Raw genomic sequence first — 19,141 nt, forward strand, 5'->3', positions numbered from 1 at the left:
CTGGTAACAACAACTGCAACCTCTGTCATATTAAAAATTAAACAAGTAGTGGCAGCTCTTTCCCCTAGGCAAGGCCCTCTGTATTTGGGCTTTTATAAATGACTGATCGTTTCTGCGCTTGTTTATGTGTAAGATCTTGGAGGCTGTGAAAGTCAGACCTTGACCTCCGTGTCTTTGCACAGACGAGCTCAGCTAATGCCTCACATCACAATACACGGCACAAAAAAGAGAGTCTATACCAAAAAGAGTAAGACTTGTCAAACAAAGTGCTGCATTATCATCAGCCTAAACTCTCCAACACATATGCATAATATCGCCGCTCGTCTCTGTAATGCCAAATTCCCTTATCTTGCCCTTTCAGTCGCACGAAGCAGAAAAGAGGTGCCTGTGCTTTTTGTGTGTCCCATAGCGGCCCAGTGTTAGGGTTTTTTGTGGATCACTTGACACCCCTTCTTTCACCCCACGCCAATCCTCCAGTTTTCCACCCACCATTGTCCTCTCCATCTTTTATTCCCTAACCAGATTCGTCATGTATGTTTTTACAGGTTTGGGGGAGGATGTTTGGCATTTGAACAGCGTTTGTTGTGTCCGACCAGCCGTCCACACGAATCTGCCCATGAAAACAACAAACATGGAGTGCCATATGGAGCTGCCGCGCAATCAAATTACTCTCCTTGTTGTTGCTTCATTTCCTCCAAACAAGTTTTCAGTGAGCTTGGAGGAATAATGGTGACCTGTAACGGGGTCTTGGGGTGACCGGATTATGTCATTGCTCTAATTAACTAATGAAATTATGAGCCGAGCTCTTGGCTCATCTATCACCCCGGCGCTACTCCGCGGAAGAATCCTGCAAACCCTCAGCTTTTCTTCCTGCTTCCATTTAATCTAATAAACAAAAAGAATGTGTGAGAACTTCGAAGACCTCCAACCACGCAAAATCACAAAAAAAAGTTGTCATTAAAGCACAATGTTTTGTGTTGGAGGTTTCGAGATGTTCACCTAGATTCTTAGTTTTTCTGAAATAATAAATAAATAAATGAATAAATACTGTTGCCTGCTATTGCAAAACTCACCAATGCTGTTTGCTTTAAGTGGGTTACAGCATGTTTCTATGTGATTTTTAGGGTGTTTGCAAGGATGTTTAGAAAAAAAAGTGTGCTTAATTATACTGAATGTGCACTTCTGTAGTGAACTCCTGTAGCTCCGTGTAGCTGTTTTTATTTTATTTTTTTCTCTAGAATCTTTATCTTACTATCACTCTCTGTTTTTTAAAGTGGTAAAATATAACTTAATTCACACCATATTTCTGATATTATCGATCAATCTTATCAGATTAACTTTGATCGTTCACTTTTATTTTATTTACGTGAGTGCAGTACACCTGCAAAGCGTTAGCACTCGTTAGCTTGTCATTAGCGTTTTCATTCGAACCTATCGCTGTTTTCTTTTCTCCTCTCCCTCGCTCCAGTTTTTCACAAGTTCATCAAACAACCGCAGTAAGAATTTTCATCAAGCACGGTGAGTAATGGCTTCTCCTATCATTGTTTCTTGCACCTCTTGCCACATGTACAGTTTATCTATCTCTGTCGCTGATGAGGGATTCACATGTGATAAATGCAGGGAAATAGTTAGGCTGACAGAGAAGATTTCAGAATTAGAGACACGCATCCAAACTTTAATTGAGGACAGTAAGAATGTTAGGGCTCTAGATACGGCTTTGGATGCGTCTAGCTCAGGGATTCCTGTACATTGTTCGGTTCCGGAAACAGAGCCCCAGCAGCAGGGCAACTGGGTGACGGTGAGGCAGCGTAGTCGTGGGTCAAAACACCGCTCTTCTGTTCCGATCAAAACATTAAACAGGTTCTCCCCACTCAGTGATGCACCCACTGAGAAACCTGATGAAAGTGCTCTAGTTATTGGTGATTCTATTGTACGGAACGTGAATATAGAGACACCAGCCACCATAGTCAAATGTTTACCGGGAGCCAGAGCGCCTGACATCTTGGCAAATTTAAAAGTGCTGGCTAATGCTAAACGTAAATACAGTAAGATTGTTATTCATGCCGGCGCTAATGATGTTCGACTTCGCCAGTCGGAGATCACTAAAAGTAACATTAAAGAGGTGTGTGAACTTGCAAGCACGATGTCAGACACTGTAATATGCTCTGGTCCCCTCCCTGCTTACCGTGGTGATGAGATGCATAGCAGATTGTCATCACTCAATGGCTGGATGTCTAAGTGGTGCCCACAGAATAACATAGGTTTCATAGACAATTGGACGAGCTTTTGGGGCAGACCTGACCTGTTGAAAAGAGATGGTCTTCATCCCTCCTGGGGTGGCGCCACTCTTCTCTCTAGAAATATGGCAAATAGTCTTAGTGTTTATACTTGACTAACTGGGGCCCAGGTCAGGAAGCAGACAGACTGGCTAAACCGACTGTCTGCTAGCTGCCTCCCGTCACAGAGGTCAGTTAATTCTCAGCACATAGAGACTTTTTCACCTAGATATCACACTATAGAGACTGTGTCTGTTCCCCGAACTAGAAAATACAAAAAACGTCCAAACCAAGTTAAGATTAACAATTTAATTGAGGTTCAACAAATAAAAAACAGAAGCAATATGGATAAACAAATGATAAAGCTTGGCTTATTGAATATCAGATCCCTTTCTACGAAAACACTTTTTGTAAATAATATGATCACTGATCATAATATAGATGTACTCTGTTTGACAGAAACCTGGCTAAAACCTGATGATTACATTATTTTAAATGAGTCCACCCCCCAAGATTACTGTTATAAACATGAGCCACGTCTAAAAGGCAAAGGTGGAGGTGTTGCTTCAATTTATAACAACGTTTTCAGGATTTCTCAGAGGGCAGGCTTCGAGTATAACTCATTTGAAGTAATGGTACTTCATATAACATTATCCAAAGAAACAAATGTTAATGATAAATCCCCTGTTATGTTTGTACTGGCTACTGTATACAGGCCACCAGGGCACCATACAGACTTTATTAAAGAGTTTGGTGATTTTACATCCGAGTTAGTTCTGGCTGCAGATAAAGTTTTAATAGTTGGTGATTTTAATATCCATGTTGATAATGAAAACGATGCATTGGGATCAGCATTTATAGACATTCTGAACTCTATTGGTGTTAGACAACACGTTTCAGGACCTACTCATTGTCGAAATCATACTCTAGATTTAATACTGTCACATGGAATTGATGTTGATGGTGTTGAAATTATTCAGCCAAGTGATGATATCTCAGATCATTATTTAGTTCTTTGCAAAATTCATATAGCCAAAATTGTAAATTCTACTTCTTGTTACAAGTATGGAAGAACCATCACTTCTAACACAAAAGACTGCTTTTTAAGTTATCTTCCTGATGTATCCAAATTCCTTAGCATATCCAAAACCTCAGAACAACTTGATGATGTAACAGAAACTATGGACTCTCTCTTTTCTAGCACTTTAAATAAAGTTGCTCCTTTACGCTTAAGGAAGGTTAAGGAAAACAGTTTGACACCATGGTATAATGAGCATACTCGCACCCTAAAGAGAGCAGCCCGAAAAATGGAGCGCAGCTGGAGGAAAACAAAACTAGAGGTATTTCGTATTGCTTGGCGGGAAAGTAACATATCCTACAGAAAAGCATTAAAAACTGCTAGATCCGATTACTTTTCTTCTCTTTTAGAAGAAAACAAACATAACCCCAGGTATTTATTCAATACAGTGGCTAAATTAACGAAAAATAAAGCCTCAACAAGTGTTGACATTTCCCAACACCACAGCAGTAATGACTTTATGAACTACTTTACTTCTAAAATCGATACTATTAGAGATAAAATTGCAACCATTCAGCCGTCAGCTACAGTATCACATCAGACAGTGCACTATAGACCCCCTGAGGAACAGTTCCACTCATTCTCTACCATAGGAGAGGAAGAATTGTATAAACTTGTTAAATCATCTAAACCAACAACATGTATGTTAGACCCTATACCATCTAAGCTCCTGAAAGAGGTGCTTCCAGAGGTCATAGATCCTCTTCTGACTATTATTAATTCCTCATTGTCATTAGGACATGTCCCCAAAACCTTCAAACTGGCTGTTATTAAGCCTCTCATCAAAAAACCACAACTTGACCCCAAAGAACTAGTTAATTATAGACCAATCTCGAATCTCCCTTTTCTGTCCAAGATACTGGAAAAGGTGGTATCCACACAATTATATTCCTTCTTAGAGAAAAATGGTATATGTGAGGATTTCCAGTCAGGATTTAGACCGTATCATAGTACTGAGACTGCTCTTCTTAGAGTTACAAATGATCTGCTCTTATCATCTGATCGTGGGTGTATCTCTCTATTAGTTTTATTGGATCTTAGTGCTGCGTTTGACACGATTGACCACAACATTCTTTTGCATAGACTTGAATACTTTGTTGGCATCAGTGGAAGTGCATTAGCATGGTTTAAATCGTACTTATATGACCGCCATCAGTTCGTAGCAGTGAATGAAGATGTATCCTATCGATCACAAGTGCAGTATGGAGTACCTCAAGGCTCAGTACTAGGGCCGCTACTCTTCACGCTTTATATGTTACCCTTGGGAGATATCGTCAGGAAACATGGTGTTAGCTTTCACTGTTATGCTGATGATACTCAGCTCTATATTTCTTCGCAGCCCGGTGAAACACACCAATTTGAAAAACTAATGGATTGCATAGTCGATATAAAAAACTGGATGACGAGTAATTTCTTACTGCTAAATTCTGAAAAAACAGAGGTGTTAATTATAGGACCTAAAAACTCTGCTTGTAATAACCTGGAACACTGTCTAAGACTTGATGGTTGCTCTGTCAATTCTTCATCATCAGTTAGGAACCTAGGTGTGCTACTTGATCGCAATCTTTCCTTAGAAAGCCACGTTTCTAGCATTTGTAAAACTGCATTTTTCCATCTCAAAAATATATCTAAATTACGGCCTATGCTCTCAATGTCAAATGCAGAAATGTTAATCCATGCATTTATGACCTCAAGGTTAGATTATTGTAATGCTTTATTGGGTGGTTGTTCTGCACGCTTAGTAAACAAACTACAGCTAGTCCAAAATGCAGCAGCAAGAGTTCTTACTAGAACCAGGAAGTATGACCATATTAGCCCGGTCCTGTCAACACTGCACTGGCTCCCTATCAAGCATCGCATAGATTTTAAAATATTGCTTATTACTTATAAAGCCCTGAATGGTTTAGCACCTCAGTATTTGAATGAGCTCCTTTTACATTATAATCCTCTACGTCCGCTACGTTCTCAAAACTCAGGCAATTTGATAATACCTAGAATATCAAAATCAACTGCAGGCGGCAGATCCTTTTCCTATTTGGCGCCCAAACTCTGGAATAACCTACCTAACATTGTTCGGGAGGCAGACACACTCTTGCAGTTTAAATCTAGATTAAAGACCCATCTCTTTAACCTGGCATACACATAACATACTAATATGCTTTTATTATCCAAATCCGTTAAAGGATTTTTAGGCTGCATTAATTAGGTAAACCGGAACCGGAAACACTTCCCATAACAACCTATGTACTTGCTACATCATTAGAAGAATGGCATCTACGCTAATATTTGTCTGTTTCTCTCTTGTTCCGAGGTCACCGTGGCCACCAGATCCAGTCTGTGTCCAGATCAGAGGGTCACTGCAGTCACCCGGATCCAGTACGTATCCAGACCAGATGGTGGATCAGCACCTAGAAAGGACCTCTACATCCCTGAAAGACAGCGGAGACCAGGACAACTAGAGCCCCAGATACAGATCCCCTGTAAAGACCTTGTCTCAGAGGAGCACCAGGACAAGACCACAGGAAACAGATGATTCTTCTGCACAATCTGACTTTGCTGCAGCCTGGAATTGAACTACGGGTTTCGTCTGGTCAGAGGAGAACTGGCCCCCCAACTGAGCCTGGTTTCTCCCAAGGTTTTTTTCTCCATTCTGTCACCGATGGAGTTTCGGTTCCTTGCCGCTGTCGCCTCTGGCTTGCTTAGTTGGGGACACTTCATCTACAGCGATATCGTTGACTTGATTGCAAATAAATGCACAGACACTATTTAACTGAACAGAGATGACATAACTGAATCCAATGATGAACTGCCTTTAACTCTCATTTTTGCATTATTGACATACTGTTTTCCTAATGAATGTTGTTCAGTTGCTTTGACGCAATGTATTTTGTTTAAAGCGCTATATAAATAAAGGTGACATTGACATTGACATTGACATTGACTTCTGTGTACTTAACATCTTAAAAGTATTTAAATAATGTACTTGTAGATAATATCAATTAAAAAATGTCTGTCGTCAGTCGTCATCACCCTCCACTTGTTCCAAACCTGTACGAGTTTCTTCGTTGAAGACAAAAGAAAATATTTTGAAGAATATTGATTACGGCAGCCATTGAAAAAATACAATGGAAGTCAATGGCTGCCGTCAGCTGTTTTGGTTATTAACTTTCTTCCAAACATCTTGTTTTTGGTGAACTATCCGGTTAAATAGAGTAAATCTCATGATCGTTTCTTAACACACCTAAGTACAGTTTCATTGAAGTATACTGTGTAAAAGAGTAAAATAACATTTTTACTACAAAAACAAGTGCTAATTATTGTTTTACTAATCTTTTTTCTGCTTTAAAAAGTACGCTTATTAATGTGCTGACTAACATATTAAAGCATATGTAAAGTACTTGATATTCTGTTTAACTGTAGTGTGTTATTTGATATTACATTTATATTTCAATTTAATATAAAAAAATAAAAAAAACTAAATTGCAATTTTATTAGTGACGTGTTAGTACATGGTATACAAGTTTGGATAAAAAAAATTACATATTTAATATATATATTTTAGTTCACCATGAATGATTGTCAGTACATTCAACTGTGCAATTTAACCTTATTTCAGAGACCGTATAAGTAATAATAACATATTATAGTTGGATCTACTTTAAGTTATAATTAACATACATATTAACATATAAAAATATTACATTAAGTTTGCCTTTATGTTCTTTGGAAGTATATTATTTCTGTAATAAGATTAAAGTATGCTAAAGGGTACTTCTTTTTTTCACAAAGGGCTCACAATTAAATTTGTTTTTTTCATTGACTCATTTACTGTTCAACTTCCTTCCTTAGGAGAAATTAGCTATGGGCCATTTAAATAAATGAATTAGTGAAACAATAATTGATTTATTGATTCTTTTTTCATAAAAAAAAATGGTTTTGGTATGCACTTATTTATTTTTAGCATTTTAAATGAATGAAGATGCTGTTTAAATCAGTAGGATCAGAAGCCAATCACAAGAATTCTCTCTGGAAGCCTTGTTTTCGTTCTCTGGGTCTCTGGCGGTTCTCCATGGATACTCTTCTATCTGTTGGTTGGACATGCGAGAGGGAAACACGACATCCACGTGTGAGAAAAAAAACATCCCAATCAAGAGAAAGCCTGGGTGGCCAATTACTTTAAGGGAAAGAAATACCTCTGTGTTGCTAAGGAGAAACTGGGAGATTATTTTTAAAGTCTAGTCTTTCTTTCCTCATCATTTTGCTCTAGCACTGTCTGTCAGCAAGTTGTCAATATATTTATGTTATGTTTTATTTGGACTCTTAGTTTGTCTTCCCAGCTGAATGAAAATTTTATTTTCAAAATGTTATTATAAATATCTTTCCATGCATACCTTTAACGTGATCATTTTGAAAGTCATTCCATTATAGTTTAAATAAAATGCATGTTATAAAGCCAATGCATTCCCTTGATTCTCAGTCTGGTTCAAATGAGGTTGAGACTACTGTGCAGAAGCTGCTTGTCGTTGTACCTCCTGAGGGTTCAGCATGCCTCTAATTAACAAACCTGTTAGAGCTTGTTATTGAGAGTTATCGAGCATCGTAGGGATGAGAGAATAAGAGTGGATCTGCCCTGACGCCAAATACATGGGAAAAAGTGCATGTCAGAGAGAAAACAAGAGCTATGATAAGTATGTGTGCCTCATTCTCTGAGCGTTCAGAGATTCTCCTTCAAGGCTCACTTTCTAGTGGTCTTAGTTTTGTTTTAGGGATCTTGTCTCCGTCATTACTCTTAAAATTCTTTGGGAGAAACAACAGGATGGTTTTTCCAGCAAAATGGTACATTGAACACCAATCTGAGCTCAGTTTGAGACATAGTTGTGATCTTTTAAACATCTCTTGATCAGATATGTGAAATGATTGGATTTTTTTTCTTAAATGGTTATGATGTAATTTCTCAGAGAGAAATTGCATTGCTCAGAAGCTGCACTTTTATAGTTCAGGAGAATTAAAGGTGGTCTCAGATAAAGGATCAACTTGGTCTCAGATGTTTCTCAAAAGAATCCCTGGGATAAAGTAAAAATAAAACCAAATGGGGTGAATTTAATGAGAAATCTCTGTGTTAGATATTTGATCTTGAGCAAAAAAATCTGAGTTTGAGACCTGGTTGAAATCTATTTTGGAGATGTGCGAGATTACAGTCTTGGAGTTTTATTGTCAATGGAAAACTCTGAATATCAGAAGTAGCTAAGTATCAGTTTACTCGCATTACAGTCTATGAGAAACCAATGAGATACTGAAAATTTCTCCTGTAGGATTTTAATCATGGGTTACAATATAAACATCTCACAGAGAAATATTATTGTTGATAATTCTTAAGTATCTCAGATATGTTTCATTTAAGTGTCAGCTTTTGGGCATTTCTCCTAAAATTCCTTCATATGCAATAAATGCACCATGCGCATAATATCAATGTGCCTAATAATAATGGTGTATAGACACTAACTGGGAAATATTTGAGTTCCCTTTGAGTCTTTTTACTGAGTTTGTGTGTTGAGAGCAAACCTAAGAGCAGTTTGAGACAGTAGCTGCATTTCCATTACATATTTGTTCAAAACTTTTGCGATATTTAAGAAAAATGATTAAAATGATGATGGTGTTTTATAAATTAAAACGTATTTTCGTCCTCTTGCAATAAGTCATGGAGACAGAGTTTGGTAGGTTTACGTATCTCGCAGCCATCGCACTAGCCATTTTGTTTTAATCAAAGGAGACTTGGGTGTATCTTTAGCAAAGTAGCATAGAGAGTGCTTCTGGGACACTTCTGAAATGTGCCGGTATAAACACAGGCTTGGACTAGATTGTCCATGTCAGAGCTGTAATGCAGTGTAAATAAGGGGTTATCCAAGCATCAGTGGCAGGGAACATCCCTTACACTTGACAGCGGCCACATATGACGTAATTCTTGGAGGTTGTAGTACATTAAGCTTCACAATGTATCATGGGATGCCATAACACATCAGCATATGGATCTGATCCATGCCTTGCCACAACAAGCCATTTAAAATGGGCACCCATTCTGTTGCGTCTCACACTGGCGGTTGGGCAGCATGTGCAGTCATTTTTAACGAGCGAGAGGCCTCTTCGCTGTGAGTGCTGGATTGTGCCTGACTAATTTGTGTGTGGAGGGACGTGCTTAGCGCTGGGCTGCGTGCGCGAGGGATCTTTGTGTCTGAGGCAGAGGACGGGGTCGACCTCGCGGGGCTCTGCTAGGGGCTGGAACAAAAGCCACGGCAGGATAATCCACCCTGAGACAAAGTGTGTGATTAACATGAGAAAGCAGCTTGGTTTGGCACCGCTGCCTTGGGCGAAGAGGGAACGGAGAGGTGGTCTACCAGCGTTTGCGGCGAGGGACATTGGAGGCACAGATTAATGCACCAATGCGCAAACAAAAGGGCCTTGGAGGTGGTTCTGTTGATCTAAGATGTTCTCGGATGGTTGACAAAGAAATCGTCCTTCTTGGTGTGCGAACAGAAAGTGGATGGATACGGTTTGGTGAGAGACTTGGATCTATGACAAATCCCAAGTCCTGCTGCGATGACTAAACAGGCCCATTGAGCGGCCGCTGTCCTAAACCCCCAGCAAGTAGATTTGAACTTTTCACAAACTTTCTTGTTCCTGCAAATTAAGAGGATGAGCCGATCTCCTCTATGTAAACCCCCTCCACCTCCTGGGTCCCTGGTTTAGAGAGTCACAAGTAGCATTTGTTTTGTCTGGGAAGAGATATCCTCTCAGTAAATCTCCTATCCTCTCACTCTTGTCCGAGAGCATTTGATATGTTGAAGCACCATATCAGATGGCCTAGCAGATGCTGCCATCTCCGTGTCTTCAGTAGCTCTTTTTTCCAGTATCATCCTAATTTGCATACATAAGTTTACACAAATCACAGTCAGTGCATTTCAAAAGGAAAAGTTCATCCAAAATTTACAGAAATTCCGTTTTGGGTGGAAATTTTCTTTTAATATATGTTGTGTATGCTAACAAATACCAGTACTCAAGGGGGTGGTAGACTTCAAATGACTTTCAAGATTCATTATACAGATAACTAACTATGGAAGCTTTATTACACCATGATGTAAACATTTTTTAAAGGTAATTGCGACTTATCTCACGATTCATGGAGTGTTCCAGGTCAGGTTTCGCTACAATTGTGAGATGTACAGGTAAACTCTGAATTATGAAGAAAAAACTGATGTAAACTAAGAATTCTGAATTGTGAAATATAATCTTGAAATTCCAAGAAAAAAAAAAAAGTATAATTATGAGATTTAAAACAGTGAAATGTAAACACATAATTCTGGGTAAAAAATGATCAGAATTGTGAAATGTCAACTTGGAATAAAAATGTTTTTTTTTAATAAAATTTCAGAATTACCAGACATAAACTTCACGTAAGCATTGTGACATTTGACATTTTTATTCTGTGGTCCCATACCTATAAACGTTTATAAGACGGAACTTTCTCAGCAAGGTGCTCTTCAAACTATTTATTTGTGAAGTTGACATGAAAGAGAAAACAGACTGTCGCAGCAGACATTTTAATCTAATGCTCACTGTAGCAGAATTTACATTCTCAATTGCAGTCTGATGCATTTTAGAATGATTTCCTTTCGCCTGCTTATGTTTTGTGCCTTAAAACTAGAAACTTATACCACCACATACAGAATGTCTGGATATGAAAGGCTCCTTTTATCACATGCTGCTTGTGTTTGCATTAGCATTTAGCTGATTTCTGTCTAGCATTAGAATCTAGATAAATAACACAGAATAACAGTTAAAAACCTTGCCGAGTTTCGTCAGCTGACAATGCTGAAAGAAAAAAATTGCAAGCTACTCCTTTTCCATGAGGCAATGTATGCAATATTAGTCAACAAAGTGAAAATCCACCATCATCCAGGCAATCTGATTCACGTACTATAATTTCATATGCACTAATATGTGGATAGCACGCAAATTGGGACACAGGGTGAGTCTCTGTGTTCGTAATGCGTCAGTAATATGTAAATAATGACCAATTTGTCTTAAATCACTGGCATCTAGGGTTATCCAAAGGGTCAGAAGTTCAGCATGCTGCCGCCTTGACCAGCATTATTTACAGATGCCTTTTTGTCTGGGGTTGCCACTGTTTTGGTGCGTGTATATTACCCTGTGATGTTTTACGACCCCATTGTGTTCGGCCTTGTGTCTGCAGGCACTGTCTCTTCCTCTTTGGGGTAGAAAGCAGGTCAAAGCTTAAGCAAGACATCTCTGTTAAGTGATGCATTGTTCAGCTTTTGTCTGAAGTAAATAGCTGCTGAGGTCACTGTAGAAATCTTTGCTTGAAGTACAGTTACAGGAAGGCAACCAAATTCAGAGTGACCAAAAACCACTGGGCAATGAAACAAAGCGTTTTTGAACTTTAGATCTCTCAAAAGATGTCGGCTGATCAAGAGAAAGCCTGTCCGGATGTGACTCATATATTTGCTCATTGTTTGAACATGGAAACTGAGATACTTTACTCAAGCAAAAGAAACTTTAATTGAACTTTTGCCTACAATATAAAGTCAAAGGATGAAGAAAGTGTTGGGTGGGATAAGGGCATCATGTAGGAATCAAACCTTCGTCCTCTTGAGACCAACAACAAAAACATGTATCCTACCCACTGTACCACAGATCTCATGAAGGTACATGCTATAGTAGTTTTTGTTTCATATTTATTCATGTCTGCAATGCTAAACGAGTCTGCTTTTGGTGGTCACAAATCAGAAACAAGGCCTAGGCTAAAAATATCCCCCCGCTTCTCCTTTCTCTCCCCTTTTTTTCTTCAGAGTGTATTCATCCCCATACCAGTGGGAAAAAGATGGCAGTATAGGTGATTTATTGGACGAGAATGAATATATATCTACTTTTTGAGGGGAAGTGAACAAAGTTTGGCCTAAAAAATGGCATGATCCAGCAGTAGATTTGAAATTAAGCAGTCAGCAATGAAGTTATAAAACACTAGTGTGAGCCGACTACAGAGAGTATACAGTTATTTTAAATTCATCAAATTACAGCGTTATGGTCATGGTTTTAATGGGACACAAATTCTGATATTGTGATAAATTTGGCCAGATATTCATGTTTTTGAGGACATACACACACACATACACAGGGGAGGGCCGAGACCCCCAGATGGCTCAGGGTTCATGTGGTGACAGAGAGGCTCATTAATAACCATAGAAGAAGAAGAGACATCCTCTTCTGTGAGCCAGAGCCACATTCAGCCCAAAAACAGTTCATTTGAGCTCACACTGTAACTCACTATACATGCACAGAAGAACCTGTTTACACAGACAAACATCCACCCACAGGAATGACATGTGTATTCATCCACCAGGAAAAGTAGTCCCACCACTTACATGAATATATACACAACTTTACAACCAAATAACAATCACAATTTTTCTTATCCAATCTATTTATTATATCATTCATTCATTATGAACAATATAACAGAGGAAATTTTTTTTAGAAAGGAATGTCTGGTTTCTGATTTTTTATTTATTTATTTTGTAAAAAGTGGTATGAAATAGTGAAAGTATATTTTTCCTGCGCAACAATAATTATATATCTAATGAATCAATGAGTGCAATTCACCTTTAGTCCTCAATGTAGCACTGCTTGATACACAAATGCTTCACTCATAATAACCGCAGGCATAAAACAAAAGAATATAGTGGGCAAAAACTGAACTGGCTTGAATGGCTTTACTTGCAGAGCATGTACTGTAGCCACACAATGAAGTGTCACTGTCATTTGATGGTGGATGTTGTGAATGTACTGAAAATATTGATTTTAAAGACACTGAAAGTGATAGTTTTGAGAATTTGAACCTTTAAGTTGCTTCAGTCCAGTAAATTGTCTTCTTGAAGTATCACTAACAATATAAAAAGAGACACATGAACCATGAGCTGAAGGTGGATGCTTTTAGAGTTAGGCTTTATTGAAAGGGTTTTTTTTGTCTTTTGAGGACATAAGGCATGTAGTAGATGGTGTACAACAGGACTTTCAGCAGAGTTTTGAACATGTTGATAATTTAGATGCCTCGGATACATGTACCATTACTAATTTCACTACTAATAAAATTTAAGTTACATATTTGTTATTACCACTCTGCTGCAGATGCCAAAGCAGAAGGTTTTTTTTTGTTTTGAACACAGCTTTGTTGGCTGTGATGGGAGTCTTCTGGTCGTGTCGCGTCACGTCAGTCACTCGCGGGGCACACAGTGGTGTTTGAGTTCAGGGGTGGATCCCTCCGGCCCCTTTGACAGCCTCAAACACAGAGAGGAGCTGGTGACCGTCCCGGGCCGAGGGGTGTTTTGGGAGCACCACTCCCTCCGCTGAATAGACCTCGCTGTTGTCCCTCTGAAGGGGAGGGTGCAGAGCCGCGAACAAAAGCCCAATCAAAACCAAACCCACTACACTTTCTGCCTTTTCTTCTCCGTGCTCTTTTGTGGCTGTGCTCCTGACCCAGCTCTGCTCCGGACGGACGCAGGAATATTTATATGGCGAAAGCAGGGTGCTGATAAAGCGCTGCTTTTGATAAATGCGTCTGCGTGAACTCGAGCACGTACACAAGAGTATTCATCGAATGCACACACAGCACATTACATTTATTACTGATACAGAAACTCATATATCACTGGGAGACAAGCACGGGGCCTTGATAAAGTGTAACTCTGCTCATTTGAGACCACACACACGTCGTGATTTTACTGCCAACATTACTTCGACTCCTGTAACGCGCTTTACAATGAGCCTAATTGACCCTTACGCTGCCCTCTATTGTGCGAGCGCGCGTTACAGCATCATTTTTGTCTTTTCAAGTCTGTTTCCACCTTGCAACCTGGAATGTACAGGACAAAAGTGACATTCCCTATCCTTTATGTGTTTGTGAATTGACATGTTCACTGGACAGAAACACACACCGACAGCGGGACACTTAGGAGACGCAACCTGCCTTGATTGTACAACACATTTCATTTATTCACTCATTTCTGGCTAGGCTCCTCAAACTGTTAAAGGAAGAGTTCCCCCAAAAATGCAAATGTACTGAATATTTACTCATCCTCAGGCCATCCAAGATGTAGATGAGTTTATTTCTTCATCAGATTTGGAGAAATGTAGCATTTCATCATTTGCTTACCAATGGGTCCTCTGCAGTGAATGGGTGCCGTCAGAATGAGAGTCCAAACAGCTGAGTAAAACATCACAGTAATCCACACCACTGCAGTCCATCAATTAATGTCTTGTAAAGTGAAAAGGTGTGAGTTTGTAAGAAACAAATCCATCATTAAGGTATTTTAACCTAATCTATCTATCTATCTATCTATCTATCTATCTATCTATCTATCTATCTATCTATCTATCTATCTATCGATCTATCATTTAATCATTCATCTTTTACGTTGATTATATTTGATCAATATTTCAGATCAGATTAATTTATTTTCTGGCATCTTTAAGTATGCGCGAGTATGTTTATTTAAAGTCCAGGGAATAAAAAAATGTGTGTATCATTAAAAAAAATAAAAAATAATTCTTTGTGGTTTTAAAATGACCTCTTGGTAGATCAAAAAACAAGATATGTGAATTGGCATCTTTATCCTTTTGAATTAAAGTTTAAATGGTTCAAATAAAAAAAGCAAAACGAAGCCGGTCACCGAAACATTAACTATGCAAACACTATGCAAAAGTGAGATAACAAGAGTAAAAGTGGGCAAAGACTTCTTATTCAGCTGCTCTGAATGTTTCTTTCTCTGTGTACTTGTTGTCTGTGTGTGTGCTGCACAAGCTGGCCGCGCTCTGATAATGCCACAATGGGGATCGCTCTGTTTGTAGATGTCTTAGTGTGTGAGTTCCCACCCTGCTCAGAGTGTCTGCTCTCTCTGTGTTCAGGAGCCGCACGTGGGACACGGCCAGCTGTGCTATTCTCTGAGCGACCCGAGCCTCAATCGTCCTCCCCGGCAGGGCCTGCACACCATCAGATAACAACTCAGAAGCCCCTCCGAGCCACTCTGTGCTAACAATACGACCATCATTTACATGTGAAAACACTGGGCCTTATCTTGAGTTCACTGGAGCTTAAGGACAAGAGGACTCAGCTGGCATGTGACGGGATGCAGATCTGTAACAGGTAGGTGTCTGATGGAAAATGAGGGATGTGGTGCAAAGGAAAGTCTGCCAGAATAATATAAAGATGCAGAAAAGAGAGAGAGAGAGAAAAGCTAAACATATATGTATAGCTGTCACTACTATTAATTGGGGTGCAAAATGAATCATAAAGTGAAAGCATTCAAAGAAACATAATTCATTGATTAGGCTAAAACCTAATCCTGAAGTATTTGCAAAATTCCCATTCCCAAAGTTCAACTCTCACACAGCTGTTCACAAAGTTTTCATCTAGTTGTGTGGATCTTTGCCACCACCTACTGGAAAACAAACGAGAGCACTATCGTTCACTCTCAGAAAGAGGTACAAAAGCTGTCACTGGGACTGGACCCTTTCAAAAGGAACACATTTGTATCTTATTCCCCCCTAAAGGATGAATCTCAGTTCCTTAAAGGTACACATTTGTGTCATATTAGTACCAAAATGGAACATATTAGTGTATTTCGGAAAATGATGCCCCTTTTGTAGGCTGCCTATATGATTTTTATAATAGTGTTCTGTTATGTGCCGTATTGTTTAAAATGGTATACAGTTTGCGATGATGAACTTTTCAAACAAGTAGAGTAAGACTAGGGAAGATGACCCACTCACATCTGATTATTTTTAATTTTGCCATTCCCTCCGAGTATCAGCATTTGAGCGATTTTTGTCTTTTGAAACTGAAGGTTGACTGATCTTTGAGCCTTGTGTAGTAAGTGATTACATGTAATCTGGAATATCAGATTCCCTTTTGTTTTGTCAATAAAATCAATAAAAAACAAATGGGAAAGTGTAGTTATTTGATCAGCATTTAATTTTATTTCATGTCATTACTGAGAACAATGTTACATACAACAGGACCTTAAATTCTTCAAAGAGTGAAAATGTGCTTTGGTTTTAATAAACAGGTTGCAAATACTCAAGCATCATCATTTCAGAACAAACTACTTGACATTTCAAAAGCATTTGAAAACCGCATCAAGACCATACATGTACACACACACAAACCGGTACTGCAAATGCAAAGAGCTGCCTAACCTCCTGAAGGCGCATTGTGTCCACTGTGGAGAATATTCAAACTATCTAAATCGAAAAACAGACATATAGCTGCAAAAACATTGGTTAAATGGCGCTTTATGGTTCAAAAAGTGAATAGGGACGTGTCCCAAAAGTGTTCCCTGAGGTTTGCAGAGGATGCAAATCAAAGTGTTGTCACAGTTTTGAAGTTCAGTTTCAAGTCCCATTATGTATTAAAAAGTTCCTGAATATTCTAGAATCCTATTGATTTACAGACAGTGTCAAAATAATCATCTTAATATAAAGCAAAAATAGAGAAAAAGCAAGCACAAAACAATCAAATAGTGCCCGAAAGGTCAATTCAGCAAATCAAATCTTAGGCTAGTTGATCTTTTAATTAAAGTACCTCTTCTGACATTACTAGATAACAAATGAATACAACCTCGAAATTAGGTTCGTTTAAAAAGCCCTCCAACATGATGAAAACCCATACAAAAAACCCAACCAGAGGTAGTTTAAACCAAACATGGTGCAGAGAAATCAAAACACAATAAGAAAATGATTAAATCTCTGATTAAGTAAAACTTTCATTGATATATCAACTGATAATAATAACACGTCAAGATACCCAAAGATATTTACAGTATAGGTATTGATTTTATGCTTTTGGTCTCGTTTCAACACTTAATGCATGAATGCAATCTGCTAAACCTAACTTTTTTTAATTCATAAGAATAATGCACAAGCCACAAGAAAATATGGACAACATGCTGTATAAATTAAGCCATTGGTTGAAGCATTAAAATAAGAAAAGGCAAGAATACCCCAAAAGAAAAACCCTTGAAAAAAAAGAAGAAAGACTTGATATAAACCTGAATTAAATTAGACTTAAATATTTAGCAAGAATATAGATTTGGTTATAGTTTTACAGTATTTCTTAAGCATTTCAACATTCAATATTTCTTTGGAACTGTACATCAAAGCACCCTAATCGCTCAAGCAATACAACTTCACGAGCTCAGATCGCAACCCCACAGTGAAGTATTACCTGACCCCCTGAAAAGTGTTTATTAACACAGGCAGTGTGTTTTCCTCTGTTCTGAATCAGATGTCAGTTTAAGCTCATTAATTAAACTAGAAAGAGTGACTGTAATATGGAAGACACTGTGTAGTTTATCTTCTCTAATATGTATTTGTAATCTCATGCAGGCTAATCAGAGGGTTTGGTTTAATTTGAGGTAGCAAGTTTGTGTATTCAAGTAAACAACCCAGATAGCTTTATTACAGCGTCTGTTTCTGAAGCATAAACTCTATCATGACTCCTAAATTACATTCGCAAGTCACCGCTGTAAAATAACTGGTATCACCAGGAACATTCGGCTGTTTCAGTTCTGAGAGGATTACTAGCTATTTGAGGTAATTTTCATTTGAATCGATGAAACTACATCGTTAACTGGATAAACTCGATAGTTTTTAGCTACACACTAACAATAACAAACAATTCATGCACAATAATAAGAAGGTATGAAGAAAGAGGTATAACAGCAGGTATTGGCTGAAGTTGGCATTTTTATGCTGTTCAGGGAATGGCATTGCCATCTCTTTATAAAGATTTAGATAATTCTTTATAGCATTCTAGAGGATTTGCTGTGGAAACTGAACTTTAGATTAGCTAAAAAAAAGTAAACTTGATAGAGAATCGCTTGTGAACCCTAGATTAAACTATCTAGAAAGAATGCCACAAATAGAATGCTTTGGATCTTCTCTACAGAAGTCTTTTGAACTAAAGGGATTCTGGGAGAATTTCTGAATGAAAATGAAAAATTAGTATGGAGAAGATCTAGAGAACTGTTTGTAGAATTCTAAATGTGATGCAAACGGAATTCTCGATTACCTCAAAAGGTTTATCTGTGAATCTCTTTATTATTATAGAGGAACTGTAGCCAAACATCAACCTTACAATATACTACAGAGGTTTCCTTTCTTGAGATCATCTAGAATTTCACTTTGGAAAGGATTATTCATTAAATTCTAAATGACTTGTGATCCAAACGGAATCCAGTATTAGCTCAAAAGATAAAGTGTCTGAAGAAGACCTAAATTAATCTTCAGAGAATTCTAGAGGATTTGTGGCCACAGTTGATTTCTAGAACAGATTACAGAGATTCCCTCTTTGAGAAAATTTAGGCTTTAGTCACAAATCCTCAGAAATATAATTCTTGAATTCGATTTATAGACCAGTTTTCCACAAATTAGGAGTTTAACACCAACCCTAATCAATGACACCTGAAGAATCAAACCAAGGTATGCAAAGTTACAAGTAGGTAAGTTGTTCAGTGTTTAAGCAAAACCCTGCAGGGCCTCCACGTCTGAATTTGAGTGGACCATCCTCCAACCCTAACCAAACACACCTGAACAAGCTAGTCAAAGTGTTCCAATTGTGTTGCCACAGATTTGGAGCTGAAACCAGCAGGAAAGTAGCCTTTCAGGTGCAAAGCTCACTACCCCTGATCTTGATCAGTACTTCTTAAACCTGTCTACC

The sequence above is a fragment of the Carassius carassius genome, chromosome 43, assembly GCF_963082965.1.
Source record: "Carassius carassius chromosome 43, fCarCar2.1, whole genome shotgun sequence".
Taxonomy (NCBI): domain Eukaryota; kingdom Metazoa; phylum Chordata; class Actinopteri; order Cypriniformes; family Cyprinidae; genus Carassius; species Carassius carassius.